Source organism: Peromyscus eremicus, chromosome 15 (assembly GCF_949786415.1).
Source record: "Peromyscus eremicus chromosome 15, PerEre_H2_v1, whole genome shotgun sequence".
In the NCBI taxonomy this organism is placed as follows: domain Eukaryota; kingdom Metazoa; phylum Chordata; class Mammalia; order Rodentia; family Cricetidae; genus Peromyscus; species Peromyscus eremicus.
The window spans coordinates 731,356-748,037 of record NC_081431.1 but is presented as its reverse complement, the minus strand read 5'-3'; the positions used below and the strand labels follow the sequence as shown (position 1 = coordinate 748,037).

Sequence of the window (16,682 nt, the reverse complement as noted above, 5' to 3'; positions counted from 1 at the left end):
AAACGCATGTCAGTGTTGTATCACTGACTTAATCTTTGTCTTCGTATTCTCCCTGGGAGCCTGTCTCTGAATTCTAATTCCCCCTTTCATTTCAACAGAGGACAATATTGAGAGAGAACACGCACAGAGCGCAGAGGCTTCTCTCATCCACTGAGATAATAACTGTCCAACAGAGGATAGAAAAATATTGAAGTTTGGGGATGGGCAGGGAACCAGAGATCAGTGTCTCTCCAGATCTGATACCATCCCCTGATATTTAATCTCAGCTTCCCTCTGGCTCAAACTTACCTAGGGTCAAGAGTGGAGGGGAGAGAGGACAGAGGAAAGAAAGAAGCAAAATAATATAAATGTGTTGTGTTATGAAAGTTTAATCCTGCTTTTCCTTGCCTCAAATTACTTTCAGGATGAGAGAAAAGGCAGTAAGTTCAACTTGTCTTTCAGAAGAGAGGTAGGGAGGGGCCCTGGGGCATAGACTGAATATATGTTAAATGACTGTCTCCCCTCTATGACCCCCAACATGTACACACAAAGAGAGAGAGAGAGAGAAAGAGAGAGAGAGAGAGAGAGAGAGAGAGAGAGAGAGAGAGAGAACTACACCCCCCAGAGGCTCTGTGAGCCTTGAGCATTGAGCCTTCTGGCAGACCTACTTCTGCCCTTCTCTACCCTCTGTGAGGACTCAGACTCACAGACTTTCTGTTTTATGTTTAGATAGCCTACCTTGCAGCTTTGGTTTTTCCTTTGGGTGTTAAGAGAACATTACTTGAGTTGTGGAGCTGCTGTTTCTGCCCCTTATGGTGAACCACACAGATGCTGAAAGCAGGAATTGGAATCCATTCGGGTTTAAATAGATAGAGATCGATCACTTGTGTACTTCCAAGAGTGTGGTAACTCACAGCCCAAGGATAGAGGAGCAAACACTTCTACCTTCAAGGAACCACAACCACAGCATCTGGAGCTGTGGGAGAGAACTGCACAAGCCACATACCCCCAGGCACCAGTCAGAGATGGCAGGGCGGGGGTTCAGAGGAAGGGAAGGAAGGGTGTTGCTCAGAGCTTGTACCCTGTGTCATTCACTGCATGGTAGATTCCTGGGAGAAACTGGTGGGTGCCTGAGAAATCCAGGGTCCTGTTAAGAGGGGCCATCTGACTACCTCTTAGTGTCATCTTTACCCTTCACCCCTCTCCCATGGGTTTTAGGCTAGCAGCCCTGGAGTTGTTTCTTATTAATCAGTTCCTACAGCACCGTTTTCCCAGAGCAAAAGTCTGGAGAGGTTTTCCTGTGGCATTCCTTCCCAATATCCTAGAGCTGGAGATGTGAACACTAGTGTGGTTCGCTAGGCAATGTCACTGCTCATCCCTATTTCAATCTGAATGTCTAGAATCCTGAGATGAAGGCCAAGGAGGGCCAGAAGAGGGAAATTAAAAGGAGGCAGATGTCAGCTCCCTTGAGGACTCTCATCCCATCATGGGAAATAGAACTCTTCCTGAACCTTAGGTAAGAGGATCTTGCAGTGGGGTGTCCCAAACTAGGAACAGGCCTGAGCTTCAAAAGACCTGAGAAGCCTTTGCAGTTATGCCCTGGAGCATCTGTGTGGGTATATGGATGGGTATCTTGAAGAGGGGCCTGATAATTGTGAAGAACGGCTGAAGTCCAGGCCTTGGACTGCAGCTGGCACCATGGCCTCTTAGTTTTGACCCATTATAGCCCTGCCTGCCTGTGGAGACAGAGGACCAGCCTGCTGGCAAAGTAGCAAGGGGATGTTACAGCTTTGAAGTTGTTTCCTGCTTCTAAAAGTGAAAGGCCTCCACTGAGCTGGGTAAATATTACACTGGCCTCTGACCTCCCACCTTCCCTGCCTGTCCCCCATGTCTGCTTCCCCTTCCTCATATTTTGTCCCAAGTAACAAAAATACCTGAAGAAGAAGAGCCTAGTTTCTGAACTCCCTGGAAGACACTAGGATTCTAGACACTCAGATTGAAATAGGGATGAACATTCCCCAGTGAATCCTCAGCCTCAACCTGTCTGGAGGTTCCTAGTTTGTCCTTTCACTGTCAGTGACAGAAACCTACAGCACCAGGCAACACCCCCAGGTTTCCTCAGAAGAATGAAGTACTTATCTGAGTGACCCAGTGTAGCAATCCTTCCAGGTTTCCAACTCAATATATAGACTAATATAAACCACATGTGTAGCTGGAAAGCCACCAGGAAGCCTCACATAGAGGGTGTGAGGCCTACTAAGAGCCAGACAGATGGCCGGGAAGAGTGTGGTATCACCTACAGCTCCTGCCACATAAGAACAAAGGAAGAACAAAGGACTTCCCTTCACACTTTTTGCACCCTTCCTGAGGTTTTCTCACCTGTTGACCTTCTCCATAACTCCATTTGTTCCCTTATAGCAGGAGGGAGATGAGAGCATGCCTGACACTCTGGTGAGCTGACTCCTCCCTCCTACCTAGCACCCCTGTCTCCCTCTGTGTTTGTGATAGATTTTTTTGTAATATTCAAGAGCTTTCACTTGCCTGTTTCTAGAGCTAGGCAGAGGAAGATGGTGTTAAGGAAGTTAGAAAAAATGATGACTGCTGCCAACTGGAAACATTATTTTAAAAGTCTAGAGCAGACTGAAGCCAGGGATGTTTTCAATTCATTCACGTACCCCTCACCCCCAATTCTCTCTATTTATTTGGAATTTTTTGAAAAGGCAAGATCTTACTTAAAGAAAATGTGTGGGCTTAGAATATAAGATCTGGATACTCAGTGGAATCTGGAAAAAGCAAAATCCATGGGAGTCTTGGCAGTGAGGCCATAGGCATTGTTTATGGTTGGCATTTAAATATGAGAGTTGAGATTTGAATTCTGACTTTGCTGTGTTTGGGGTTTTGATACCCTCAACTCTTAGGAGTAAAGAAGGACACTGTCTTAGAGCTAGTCAGTTGGCATTATTCTGAGAGTCAACCTCCAGAAGAGGAAGGGCAAATGCCTGGCTGCAGTTAGGAGGTGCTGTCCCATACTGAAATAGTGTACAAAGGACAAGCACAATAAGAAAAGTGTTGGCAGGTCTAGGAGGGCTCAGAAGCTTGGGTCTAATCCTTCGCCTTTGCCCATCATTTGTAATGCCATGCAGCATACCTAGGGGAAAGCATCACCAGTCTTCTCTTAGACCTGTGCACTGTCCCATGGCCTAGCTGGGCAAGAGCCTCATCCCATATTGAAGTATAAAACATGAGAAAGTGGCATTGAGAAGATATCCCTGCATGTTTAACATGACTACAAAGGCCTACTTCAGAAGATGGGGACAGACATAACATGATGCCTCAATTCTCTTTACTAGACATTTTTAATGTATTAAAATAAACAGATGTGATGTGTAGAACACTTGGGAAGTGTTTAAGTATTTGAAAATAGCTTTAATTTAACTTCAAATAACAGCTACGAAACCCAAGACCAAACAGAGCAGTAGATTGCCCTGTATCACACAGCAAGTCATTATTTACTGCACTCCAGTTGTCCCTTCCCACTAGACCTGCCTACCTGATCTCTTCTCTCTCCAGCCTCTTGCTCCCATCCTGTACTCAGTGACATCCTCAACTCTCTATTCCTGGGTTTGGCTAGATACACGGCTCACGATGAGGCAGTATCCTCAGGAGGACTCACCACGCCTCTTTTCTGCCCATCTGCTGGCCTTTAACACACATCCACAGCTCCTACTGGCACTGAGCAGTATGGGGAGAAAGACTCCCCCTCTTTTCAATAGCTCCAACCAGCTTTCCTACATCCATCTCCAGTCTTGCTATTTGCACAGTCAATGGCTCTGGCAAGGCCAGGCGGCCTTTCCCTCCTGAGAGGCACTGTGGCCACTGTTTGTGTTTCGGTCTCTGTAGACTCAGCATTCACAACTTGAAGAGGCTGAGACAATGACCCCAGCAGCTGCCTGCAGATTGCTGGCTGGGAGGCACAGGCCAAGAGCTCTGACTTTCAGGGATCTGCCTGCAGAGGAGCAAGAGGCAGGGAGTGTCAGGCCACCAAGGTTTTGCCCTCTGTATCTGTAGGCTTTCCCAGTCTCTGGCCCTTAGAGATGGGGATGGATGGGGAATATAATCCAGATGACTGGTTCAGACCTCTGGCTTCTGCTACATACCCCCTACATTGTTGTCACAGTGTTCCCCTAGCTGTGATGTGAAGCCTTGGGGGTAGGGAGCTAAGGGAAGTGGAGGCCCCTGACTGCTGGCTTGTGCACTGGAAGGGCCAAAACATTGATCCAGAGAGAAATGAAAGCTTCAGCAAGGATCTATCCAGATAGGAGAAATGTACTTTACTTGCAAGGAGTTTGAACATGGTACTGCCTAATTGAGTTTGATTGAATAAATGTTTACAGAATATGTGCCATAGGCTGATAGAAAGAAGGTAAGTCACCACTCTGGCTCTTGAGGAGCTGACAGTGTTGTAGGAGAGAGCGTGTGCACACATACAATACAATTATAGATATTGTGGGAAAATAGAAGAGAGACATGAATCAGAGACATCCAACCCAGGAAGAGGCCATCCATAGAGGACACGATCTGCATCATTTGGTGAAACCAAGCTACAGTTAAAAGATGATCAGGTCTCCAGTGATGAGTTGTTTTTAATGGATTAAAAAATAAATAGGTGTCATGTGTAGAATATTTGGGAAATGTTTCTGAGTGTATGAAAGGCAGGATAGAATGGCAAGCTTGCTGATTGCTGAGTCCTCTACCCACTTCTGGCCCTGAAAGTGGGAGTCTGTTGTTTGCTGCTCATTAAATTAACTGGAGGAAAGGCTGTTGAAAAGAACAGGGCAGTTTCAGGTACAAACAACTGATCCCCAGCTACATAACTCCCAAATAAGTAGAGTTAGTTCTCACAACTTTGCCACCATAGCTGGCCTTAAAGCAGGGTGCTAGGAAGGCTGGGCTGGGATTAACCCTGGTTTCCCCTGGAGCCAGAGTTCTACTAATCATGTTAAAATTAGCACTCTCTTGACATGCAGGGGCAGAGCTGCTGAACTGAGGTTTGGTCAATTCTCAGCTAGCACAGGCTCTAACTTCTAATCATTGTCATAAACAAGACTGAAGCAGCTGCTCACTCCAGTCTATTATCAGCTTGGTTGGAGACAGAGAAATTTAAATGACAGTAAGATGCTTAGCAAAAAAATGAAAGTCAGTGTTAAAAATAAAGAAAACAAGACAGCTTGTTTCTTGTTGAAATAGAAGAGTTATTAAACAGCCTTGAATTAATCAGTGATCTGCCATGTCTGGGGATTGAAAAGCAGGAGGTGGGGCTGAGAGCTAGGAGAGGTGAATGGGGAGAGAAGCCCCAGGGCAGTAGGCAGGAGCTGTTACAATTTAGGCTGGCTGCAGAGACTTGGTCTTCAGAAAGGAGCTGGCAGCAGGTTTCCTGCCCACAGGGAAGGTCAGGCTGAGAAGGGGAATTTGGCACAATAGTCTCCGAGTGCATGCATTAACACACTGGACTCTTTTCATCCACCAACACCCATGCAGCTCCTGGGATTGTCTATAGGCTCCAGCAACCCCAGCGCTCCTTCTCATCAGCTAGATCTGGGCCAAGTGGCATTTGATGGCTGGTCAGAAGCTCTCAGAGGTTCCCAAGAATTCAACTCAGTGACACCTTTTAAACCCAATCCTCATTCCCAAAGGATGGTAGCAAGGTATCTGTAGGTGTGGCTGTCTGTGCTTTACCCCTGAAGCACCACCCCTAGTAGGCAGCAGGTAACTGCTAGATACTTGTCCCCCCCCTCGCCCCCCCCGTGGGTGTGACTGAGATGGGGACCCCTTAAGACCTGTGATAAGTATGTGCTCGCTCTCTCTTGGCTACCTCATGGTCTTGGATGCTGGTGCTGCAGATCAGCAATACAATTTGTAAATAATATAAGCCTCTATATGTTTACTTGGGTCTGAGTGGTTGCAGGAACACAAGTAAGAGAGATTCATCTGGACCTCAGGGGTTGTGGTTGCGGGGAGGGCAGGCTCTCCAGAAAAAACCTTCGACTACAGGTATCCCCAACTCTGGACACAAAGCTCAGAGTCCAAGTCTTCATGCACATCTAGAACCTTAACCAAAACAGTTAACCTGTACTATCCCCAAGTCTTATTACCTGTGAAGTGGTGATGCTAAGGCCATTGGCCCTCACAGACTTACAGCATATGAGTGGGATGATGTGTCTCAAGGAACAGCAATCACTTTGTAAAGTAGAGCTCCTTGGAGAAATGGAACAACTCATAAGAAGAAAGGTTTTATTAAAGGGTTTGAATATGTCTGGGAGAGGGCTGACTTGCACACATGTGGAGTGAGGGAAGCGGCATCCATGCACAAGCATTGCCTGGGAATAATACACTGGATCTTGAGGCTGTCACGGCAGGGGCATTTTCTTTGCTCTTTGACCCTGGCACATTCTTTCTCTTCACCCTTAGCTCCCCATCTCTCGGGCTACCTCCTGCCTGTTTACCCTTTTCCAGGCTTCGCTCTCACACCCCATTCATCATCCTGGGCCCGATTCTCCTAGTTCTCACTAGGGAGTTCTTTTCATCCCTTGCAACCCCAAGTTCTCCCATGGCCCTAGACTTTGATATGTCTGTCTAGAAACGATAAGGCCTCAAAGGCATCCAAAGTATGTTTCCCTGTTCCCTCACCAAGAACTGATGGCACTTCAGATAGGGAAGGATCCTCCAGGTTGGGTACTTGTGTATTTTGGCACAGATGAGATCCTAAAAAAAGACAGACTTCTGCCAGGAATTCCACCCATCCCTCCATCTCCACTAATCACTTTTACCTAGCTTCATGTTACCTCCTCTGCTGGGTATATGAATGTGAACTTGTCTGCTACCTAAGACAGGCTGGCTTGACAATATCTGTTCTGCAAGAGCCAGAGCCTCAAAGGAAAAAATAATGGGAACTGAAGGTGAAAAGGAGCAGGCTGTATAATCAGCTTCCTTGGGAAAGAGTTGACTCCTTTTCTAAGGCTGGCTCTTCGTTCAGGAAAAAACACTGGGGAAGAGAGGCTGGGGAGATAGGATAAAAGAGAAATTTCTTTTATGTAATGAGCAAACACTGTGTGGAAGAGGTCAGGGAATGTGAGCTCCTGCCTGGTGGGCTGTCTTTTCAGCTCCTCCTCTGCCTCCTTTCCGTCTTGACTTATTCAAAGGCCATGAGGATGTGAGGGTGACCCAGACATGGTACAACCAGAAGACTGTCAGCAGGGCAGAAAGGATAGGACCTGCAACATTGATTAAGTCCAAGAGAGTTAGTCTCCAAATCAAAGTGCTAGGTGATAACCTCTCACCCAGTCTGGAATGCAGCATCTTGACCTTTAAGCAGCCACTGATGCCAATGAGATGGCGATATTTCTTCAAAAATACACAAAAAAATAATAACTTGGGGCTGTAGAGTTTACAAAACACCTCTTATCCTTGTCTCCTTGATTCTTACCACAACCCTCTTACCTTTTTACAGAGAGTAAAGTAAGGTTCTCTCCCTCCAAAGGTTCATGTGCAAGATAACCCAGTTAGAGAGAGTAAGATTTGAACACGTCTGTCTCCAAAGACCATGCATTTTCTCTGCAGCAAGTACCACAGTGAGTTGCTGTAACTTCCTCATGGACATATTTTGTTCTGAACCTTCCTAGAGGACCTTCCCTTGACTATTCTGCTCTTGATCACTTTGTGTGACCAACTTACCATATTTTTATCAATATACGCTTCTTGTATTATTTTATAGCCTATAGCACTAGAGTTCTTTTGCCAAGACTTTTTGCACAAGCTAGTATGATCCATTCTTTCTCCTTCTCTCCCTTTTCTCCACTTAACCAATGATTCTCATCCGTAAGTTCAAGGTGAACAACAGCTGGAATCCTTTCTAAACTGTTCACCTACTTCTCCATGAGCTCCAAATGATCAGTTATGGCACATGTTTGAACCAAGCACAACAGATAGATCAAACCATTTCTCCAGGAAGACTATCAAGGATAGTGTCAGCTGAGAAAAACTGTTCATTTACTTCTCTGCACTGTTCAGGATCACACTGAGTGCATTTCTGAGTGAAAGCATGCCTGTGTTGCAGAGCAGTCCAGCAAGTACCAGATATAAGTTCTGCCCTCAAAGAATGTCTATCCCACTGGAGAGACTGGATGTTGTCACACAGAAAGGAGTCAGTACTGTACTTTGATGGATGTAGTAGGTGCTGAAACCAGAATTTCCCACTGTCTTTAGATGAGTGGAAGTGCTGTGGAAGGTGAATAGGGTGATACAGAATGTGGAGGGAGGTTTGAGAAGAGAGCTCCATAGAGAACAAACTGAGACAATGGTTATAGGGACGGTGTTGGGAGTGAAATCACTCTCAGAGAGGTAGGCAGTAAAGGCTGGAGGAAAAAAAGGCCGGAGCAGCCAGCAGGAGGGGCAGGCAGGAACCTGAGCATCCAGGAGTTGAAGCCTTTCTGGGCAGCAGTGGGGAGTTGTGCCAGGTATTTCCACAGTGAGTTCCTTGCTTTGCCCATGTGCCTGGCAGCATGGTCCAAGAGCTCTGAGAGACAGGACCCCTTGTAGGATGTGTGAGCCTGGGTCTTAGATGCAGGTGGCTTTCAGTAGAGTCTGGCACAAAGGAAGGCCTGGGTGGTAATGATATGACTATTATACAAATAATATCCTGGAGAAGGCAATGCTGGGTTTTCAGGGATTGAAGCAACCCTTCTGGACTTTGGGGAGCCCTAGCTTCTATATGTGGACGCTCTAAACCAGCAGTGATGGTGGCTACTGTTCCTAACATAAAGACAGGCATTAGGAATGGAACAAGCTCCTTTTTCCTGGAATTCATCAGGCCTGAGGCCACCAAGGGCAGAAAGAATGGTCTGTGAGAAGAAGCAAAAAGTGCCTCACCTGGTCCTCTGGTGGGAAGGGGGTGGGAGGAAAAGTAGCAACATTATCCTCTTAGAAGAAAAAGCTGTGGCAAACTTTGGGATCATAACTATGGGTCTTCTAGTCAAGTCAATAGAGAATGGGGTAGAGTATGAAGTGATAGCCAGGTACTCTCTCTGGCTTATTCTTTCCTGACCTTTTGTTTCTCTCTTCTCCTGCTGGTGTGGACTGAAATTATGTCATTCATTCTCTGAAAACATTATGTTTAATGGCAGCATAATATAGTATTATGTAGAATAACTGCAATTTGTTTCATCATGAAAGTGGGAGATTTGTAACCCTGCTTTCCTGCCCCATTTCATTCTTCTAAGAGATGCAGGCTTTCCCTATACAATAAAGAGGGGCAAGAAGAAAACTGTCTCTTACTCCCCACTAGAAAATATTGGGTTGCTCTGAACGGTGACTGCCTGTTCTCAAGCCTTTTACCACAGAACACTCCAGACTCTACCTGTAACTGAAGTACAGGTAATAAATGACCACTAAGGGTAAGTTTAAAGGGGACTGTGTAGTCTCAGATAAAATACTCGCCAAGTTTTACTTAATGTTATGGTGAGTTGTTTTTTTTTTTTTTTTTTTTTCCCAAGACTTGTGATAAGAGGGTTTGGCTGAAAAGTAAATTTTAGAAATGTAGTCCACTTGGAATTCTGGGGGAAACACATTGGCCCTGTGAAGTTGTGTCTCCCACCTAAGGACACTACCCAAAGTGCTCAGCCTGGTCAACTTGGCTTCATTATCTGCTAACTGTGGACAGTCTACAAACCTGAGATGACAAGATTCCCAGTAGCAGGAAATATAGCTGGTAAATAATAAAGAATCGCAGCAGTGGCCATTCTTCCTTCATTGGTCTTATTTCTGTGATCATCCTGTTCATGGCCCTTAGGATTTGATGTCTCCTAACATGAATTTGACCTAGCAAGAGCATCATCCCATGCTTACACTTTATTCCCTTTGGAAAGACCCTAGGAATTTCTCTTTCTGTGCTTTGACCTAGTATACTTACAAGAGCATGAACTCACTGCTAAGATGGCTTCCACAGGGGCCCACTTATGATCAAGGGAGCAGTAGACCACCTTTTCTGGTAACCCTTACTCCAGAGGATGGATGTACCCCCAGGATCAGCTTCCGAAGCCTCAGAACCTGCCTATGTATCCTGATTCTTTCCATCCAGCAAGAGATAGCCATAGCAAGACAGGCTTTTCCCTGTCCTTTCCCCAAAGGGGGTTGAAGAGGGCAGAGCCCCATGAAGGAGGGGGGCAGGTTAGGTGGCAGGGAAGGCAGCTGCTTGAAATTGATTGCTCTTGTAGTTTAGTTAATACTATGTAGCTCTCTCAGCTCTGCCCTGGTGGCGACCTTTAGATAATAAAGGGAATTCTGGGAGATTTCTGACAGGCTCATGACATATGGAGCAAGTCTGCAAGGTCAGGCAGTGTATCTCCCTGCTCCTGGCCCCAGGGTAATGAATCTTGTTTTGACTTTGCAAAGCTAGCCCAGTCAGTACCCCAGAAAGAAACTGAACCCCCACCTTCCAATCCCACACCAACCCCTCAAATGAGTGCACATCTTGGGATCCTTCATAAGTCAGAGAGACAACTCAAACTTTTATAGCCTATGTGAGGAAAGGACAAACAGTGGATGTTTTGCTAAGGCCCCAGGAGAGCTGGTGTGGTTTCCAGGGCTCAGTCAGAACACTCAGAGAGACCTGGGAAAGAAAACATCAGAAAACCCTCCCTGGTGTTAGGGACAGTGGTCCTGGGTCAGGATCCACAGTGAGAAAGAATTGGAGTGGAAATGAATAGCAACCATCCCTGGGAGTCACAATGTCCCATCATGTTCTGAGGGCTGGCAAGTAACAGTAGCACTGTGTAGGTAGGAGTGGAGGATGGGAACAAGAGAGGCCCAAAGAGGAAAACCTACTCCAGCAAAAGAGCACAGATTAGCAAATCCTGGGGTTCATTCCAAACTCTGCTGCAGAGCAGTGGGTCTTCTGTGCACTGCTTAGGGCAGGTAGGAAGCAGGACATAGCTTGCTGCCCTCAGATCTTCAGAACACCTGTTCAGCACTGTGTATCTCTGCATTTCCTGCTCCAATGGTAAACATGAGACACACACACACACACACACACACACACACACACACACACACACCTTAAAAATAAAGAGAATTCCTAAGCCAAGACGTTCAAATCCATGACTCTTCCCTGCTATTGGTTGGCTCTATCTGCTGTAGCAAAGATTTCCAGGCTGGTGGGATCAATGACATATTTTAGGGCATTTTGAAGACTGAGAGAATCCAGCTTTCACAGGTATTGCTCTCAAGGACTGCGAGGGAAAGTTCCAGGCCTCTCTTGTCAATCAGAGACAATGTCTTCTCCTTACATATCTTTGAGTTATTTTTCCATGCATGCCTCTCTTTGTGTCTACATTCCCCTCTCCTCTTTTATAATTTATTTTTATTTTATGTGCATTAGTATTTTGCCTGCATGTATGTCTATGTGAGGGTGTTGGATCCCCTAGAACTGGAGTTGCAAGCAGTTGTGAGCTGCCATGTGGGTGCTGGGAATTGAACCCTGATCCTCTGGAACATCGAACAGTGATCTTTACTGCTGAGCCATCTCTCCAGCCCCCTACATTCCCATTTTAATGGACATACTGTTTGTATTGATTGGAACCCAACCTCTATCCTTCTATTGACCTAGTTAGTGAAGTAGAGATTCTTCATTCTTCATTTAGAAGTCTTTGATACTTTCTGAAGTTTTTTGAGGTTAGGACCTCAACATGGGAATATTGGCTGAAAAGACAATTGGACTTTAAGCCATTATCCCATCCTTCTGGCTTGAATTGAGTCCCCATGATGGTGCCTGGTTATTCAGCCTCTCTCCAGTGTCAGGGAAACACAGCTTGATGGAATCCAGGGGACTTTGAAAGACCAGAGCTTAGGACACCATGCTGGACAGACAGCCCATTGTTGCTCCCTGCCTTGCCTCTGGTTTTTTGACTATGGAGACTAGATCTAGTTTAACCCCAACTCCATCTTATAGAAAGTAAAGCTGAGGGTCCATCTTCCTATAGAGAAAGGGAAAAGCTGAGTAGTTACTATTACCCTCAATTTTTCTAGAAATACGCAAGAGGGCCTACAGTACCACTCAGACTACCTTCTTAGGGGATAGGAAGAAATCAGAGCCCTGATTTCCCCCTCTCCTCTCCTCCCTGCTCTGGGCCAGGGCTAGCCACTTAGCTTCGAATAACACTGGAGTCTCTGAGGAAAATGACATTCCAGTAATGAAGCACATGCAGCTGGTACAGCAATGACATCTAAATTGTTCCTTTGGTCCTGTTATTTTCTATAGAAAATTCTCCCTCTTCCCTCCTCCCTCCCCCTCTGCCTTTAAATCTTGTGCATAAAATACACTAATAACAATCTTGGTGTCTCTATGTGAGTGACAGCTGAAATAAGAAAAAGACTAATCGTACCTCCTGCAGTCCTGTCACTAGGAGATTCATTGAGCCTTCTCCCCACCCCATCACATTCTCTACTCCCTCCCCCATTCTCCCTTTCTCCATGGTCTCTTCTCAGTGAGAATCATGGCCATTTGAATAATAATATTATAGGCTCCATCAGGGTGACAGTAGGGGAAAAAATCGGCTCAAACCCATGATTATTCCTTCAATCTAATAATTATTTAAATACCAGATAACTTCTTTCAGTCTAATTGTGGCTTTTCAGCCATCAGTGTCCCCAGGGCAGTCACCCTCTTGCTCACCTTGTGCTACCAACATGCCTGGACTAGCTCTGAGGTTGGTGCTGGAATGTGAGCTTGGCCCACTATGAGGTAGGCCATCCTTCTGTCCTTCCATTGCACTAACCCCATTGTGCCAAGGGAAGATTGGGTAGAATGTATATCAAAATCTCTAGTTCAGAAATTTCTTCCTCCTGGATTTTAGTTTATTGAAACCTGAAGCCCAGTGAGGTCTTCTGACATCACAGGTCCAAACCCTTGCCTCTGGGTATCCCTTGACAGCCCTCTATGATACTCCACTTCAGAAACCACCACAATCTCTTCTGCAGTCTACCCTAGGGATGGGCTATCCCCCTTAATATCCTACCTCAGCTGGGTGTGGTGGCACACTCCTTTGATCACAGAGGCAGGTGGATCTCTATGAGTTCAAGGCCAGCCTGGTCTGGTCTATGTAGTGAGTTCCAGAATATTCAGAGCTATATAAAGAGACCCTCTATTAAAAAAAAAAAAAACTTCAGTCCCTTCTGCTGCAGCTCCAACTCTGTTGGAAGAAGGAATTTTTTGTGCTGAGAGTAAATATGGCCCAGCTGTGGAATTATCTGTAACCTAAAGAGATGGAACACTGAGGACGTCAGAGCTCCCAAGACAGGAACTAGATGCCATTCCTGGGTGTGACTTTTACGAGGGCCTGACTAGGCTAGAGGAGGTCAGAGGAGGCTATTGTCCAGGGCTGGACAGGGACCATTCTAATCATATATTTTAGACTCTCTACCCCTCATCCTAGGCTTCTTGGGATCCATCCACAGCACCAGCTCTTGGGCCAAGTCTAGTACCACATTCCCTTCTGCCATGTGCTGGATCCAACATTGGAAGATACCTTCTGTCTCCTAGACAGCACAGCCTCCAGGTAAAACAATATAACCAGCTCCCAGGACCCACTTCCAACATTGAGGGAAGAAATATTAACTTTGTGTTACAAGATAGTCTGTCCCTGACTGATTTTTGCATCATTCTGAACAAGTAAATTCCTTTCTGTAGGGTTTGGTTGGGTTTTTGTTGGTGGTGGTTTTTTTTTTTTTTTTTTTATGTGAAAACAGAGGTAAGTGGTAGATTAGAGTAACCTTAAAACGTCCTTTAATGCCCACCCTGAAACAAAGCTTTCAAATCCAGCCGACTATAAAAGAGATCTAGAGAGGGAATAGATTATCCTCTGCCTTGGAAGAAGGAGGATGAGGGAGTCCCTGAGCCGCCAGATTTGTCCTGCACCATCTCTCCCCTTTGATCCTCTGGGTCCTGCTGGGTATACCATCCGGTAGAGGACTGGTCAATATAGGCATCACTACTACTGTGGTGACAGAAAACACCATTACAATGATGACAGTGATGCAAAAGGTGAGCTCTGTCAGCACTGTGATGGTGCTGGTGGTTACAGTGGTGATGGTGATGGGTAGGGAGAAGATGGTGGAGCTCTGTCAGCACTGTGATGGTGCTGGTGGTTACAGTGGTGATGGTGATGGGTAGGGAGAAGATGGTGGAGCTCTGTCAGCACTGTGATGGTGCTGGTGGTTACAGTGGTGATGGTGATGAGTGGGGAGAAGATGGTGGAGCTCTGTCAGCACTGTGATGGTGCTGGTGGTTACAGTGGTGATGGTGATGGGTAGGGAGAAGATGGTGGAGCTCTGTCAGCACTGTGATGGTGCTGGTGGTTACAGTGGTGATGGTGATGAGTGGGGAGAAGATGGTGGAGCCCTGTCAGCACTGTGATGGTGCTGGTGGTTACAGTGGTGATGGTGATGGGTAGGGAGAAGATGGTGGAGCTCTGTCAGCACTGTGATGGTGCTGGTGGTTACAGTGTTGATGGTGATGGGTAGCGAGAAGATGGTGGAGCCCTGTCAGCACTGTGATGGTGCTGGTGATTACAGTGGTGATGGTGATGAGTGGGGAGAAGATGGTGGAGCTCTGTCAGCACTGTGATGGTGCTGGTGGTTACAGTGGTGATGGTGATGGGTAGGGAGAAGATGGTGGAGCTCTGTCAGCACTGTGATGGTGCTAGAGGTTTCGATGATGAAAATGATGGAGAAGCTGGGATGGTGGACTCTATCTGGGGTGGTGGAGCTCTATCAGCACCATGATGACACTAGAGATGACATGACAATAACAGTGATGTGTGGTAGGATATGGAAGGCTGAGCTCTTTCGTTATCATATGGTACTGTAGGTAACAGTGATGGCAATGGCAGCAGTGATGGAAAACATGGGGACAGTTAAGCTTTATCAATATTGCAGTGGTTCTGGAGGTGACTAGGGGTAACAATGACTGTGATAGCAAGGGTGTGTGGATGATGGAGCTCTATCAGTTCCAGAGGTGACAGTGATGACAGTGAGAGAGTGGGAACAGTTAAGTCCTGTCAGTACCATGATAATGCTGGAGGCTACAACAGGGATGGAGCAGGTGGAGATGGTGATACTACCCATGGGTCCTGTGACATGAGATCTAGCATGCACTTTGACTCTACCACAAAGTTCTATGCAATTCTAACTCCTACTGCCACCATTTCCTCTGAGGTAAGGGAGGTTAGTGACCTCATGGAGGCATATGCACCTAGACCTCCTGGGAAGGGCAATAATGGTGGGAGGAGGGAATTCTGCACTGAGCTGAGCTGGAAATGCCTCACTTTCACTTCCTTCCTGGATTGCCACTGACACTTATGCCAGCTGGTCAGGAAGGTATCAGATGCCTTAGGTGGCTGTCACCAGCACCTGCTGCCTGGATCCTAATCAGAAAGATGGTGTCATCAGACCTGCAAATAAAATATTTAGTGGCACCTACTTTTACTCAGAAGCAAGTGTGAACTCTACTTGGTATCACAATCTCCATGGGGAAGATGTTGGGGAGGCTCCGTGGGTGACTCAGAAGTCTAGGACAATATGTCCCTGATGGAGAACTGGGGAAGGGAGAAGAAAACTGGTAGAATAGAGAAGTCCCAGAATATGACAGCTGACTTCATGAACTAGACACAGAGAGATACTGTGATGGAAAGAGAGGCATTTTATTAAAAGAAAACTCTTGTTTGGCACTAGCAGAGAAAGTACTAACTGTACAGTGTCACAGGCTTCAGCCAAACTGAGGATGGAGTAGATGTTCTGAAACTGATCATATGGTAGAGGAAAGCAAGAAGCTGGAAATATCAGTTGGTAATAAAGGTTATGGCCTCCTGAGCACATGGTTGATGCTATGCTGAGGGCTTGTGGCAGTGATGCAAATCCTGCATGGCAGGTCCCAGGGCTAAGCCCATTTCAGGTAGATGGAGAGAGAGCATCCCAGAGTGACTTTGTGCTCTGACCAAGTGCACACAGCTGAAGCTCTGCTTAAAACCAAATATCTGGCTGGGCAGTGGTGGTGCACGCCTTTAATCCCAGCACTTGGGAGGCAGAGGCAGGCAGAGCTTTGTGAGTTCGAGGCCAGCCTGGTCTACAGAGAGAGATCCAAGTAAGGCGCAAAGCTACACAGAGGAACCCTGTCTCGAAAAAACAAAACAAAACAACAACCACAACCACAAAAAAAACAACAACAACAACAAAAAAAACCAAACACCAACTATCTGAGTCTTTCATCCAGCATTTAAGCATACCACACTCTGCTTCTCACAGGCACAAAGGTAGCTGCCCTCCTTACCCTGAGTTCACCTGGGTGGCCTGACCTTTGACCACTGAACCCATTTTAGAGCATATCTTGGTTCCATCCATCTTGGCATATAAATCTGTGGCCCTCGAGATATCAAACCTTTCCATCCCTTACCACAGGAGACAGTGTCTCCTCTGGACCCCAGTATCCAGTAGCAGCTGCTAGGGTGAGTAGCCTCTGGGCCTGGGGATGAATTTCCTGACTAGTCACCAGGATCATGCAGTGGAGGGGTACAAAGCAAACAGGCCTACTTCAGAGATGTGCTGGAAAAGCCTGTCAGCTACACAGGCAGTATAGAAGGAACTCTGTGGCTATTTAA

General features: G+C 46.3%; 1 protein-coding gene across 2 annotated transcripts in view; it reads left to right on the top strand.

Annotated features, from left to right (window-relative positions):
- Plxna2 (plexin A2) overlaps nucleotides 1-16,682 on the top strand; it is a 201,349-nt gene that overhangs the window by 5,531 nt on the left and 179,136 nt on the right. The gene's annotated exons all lie outside the window — the stretch shown is intronic.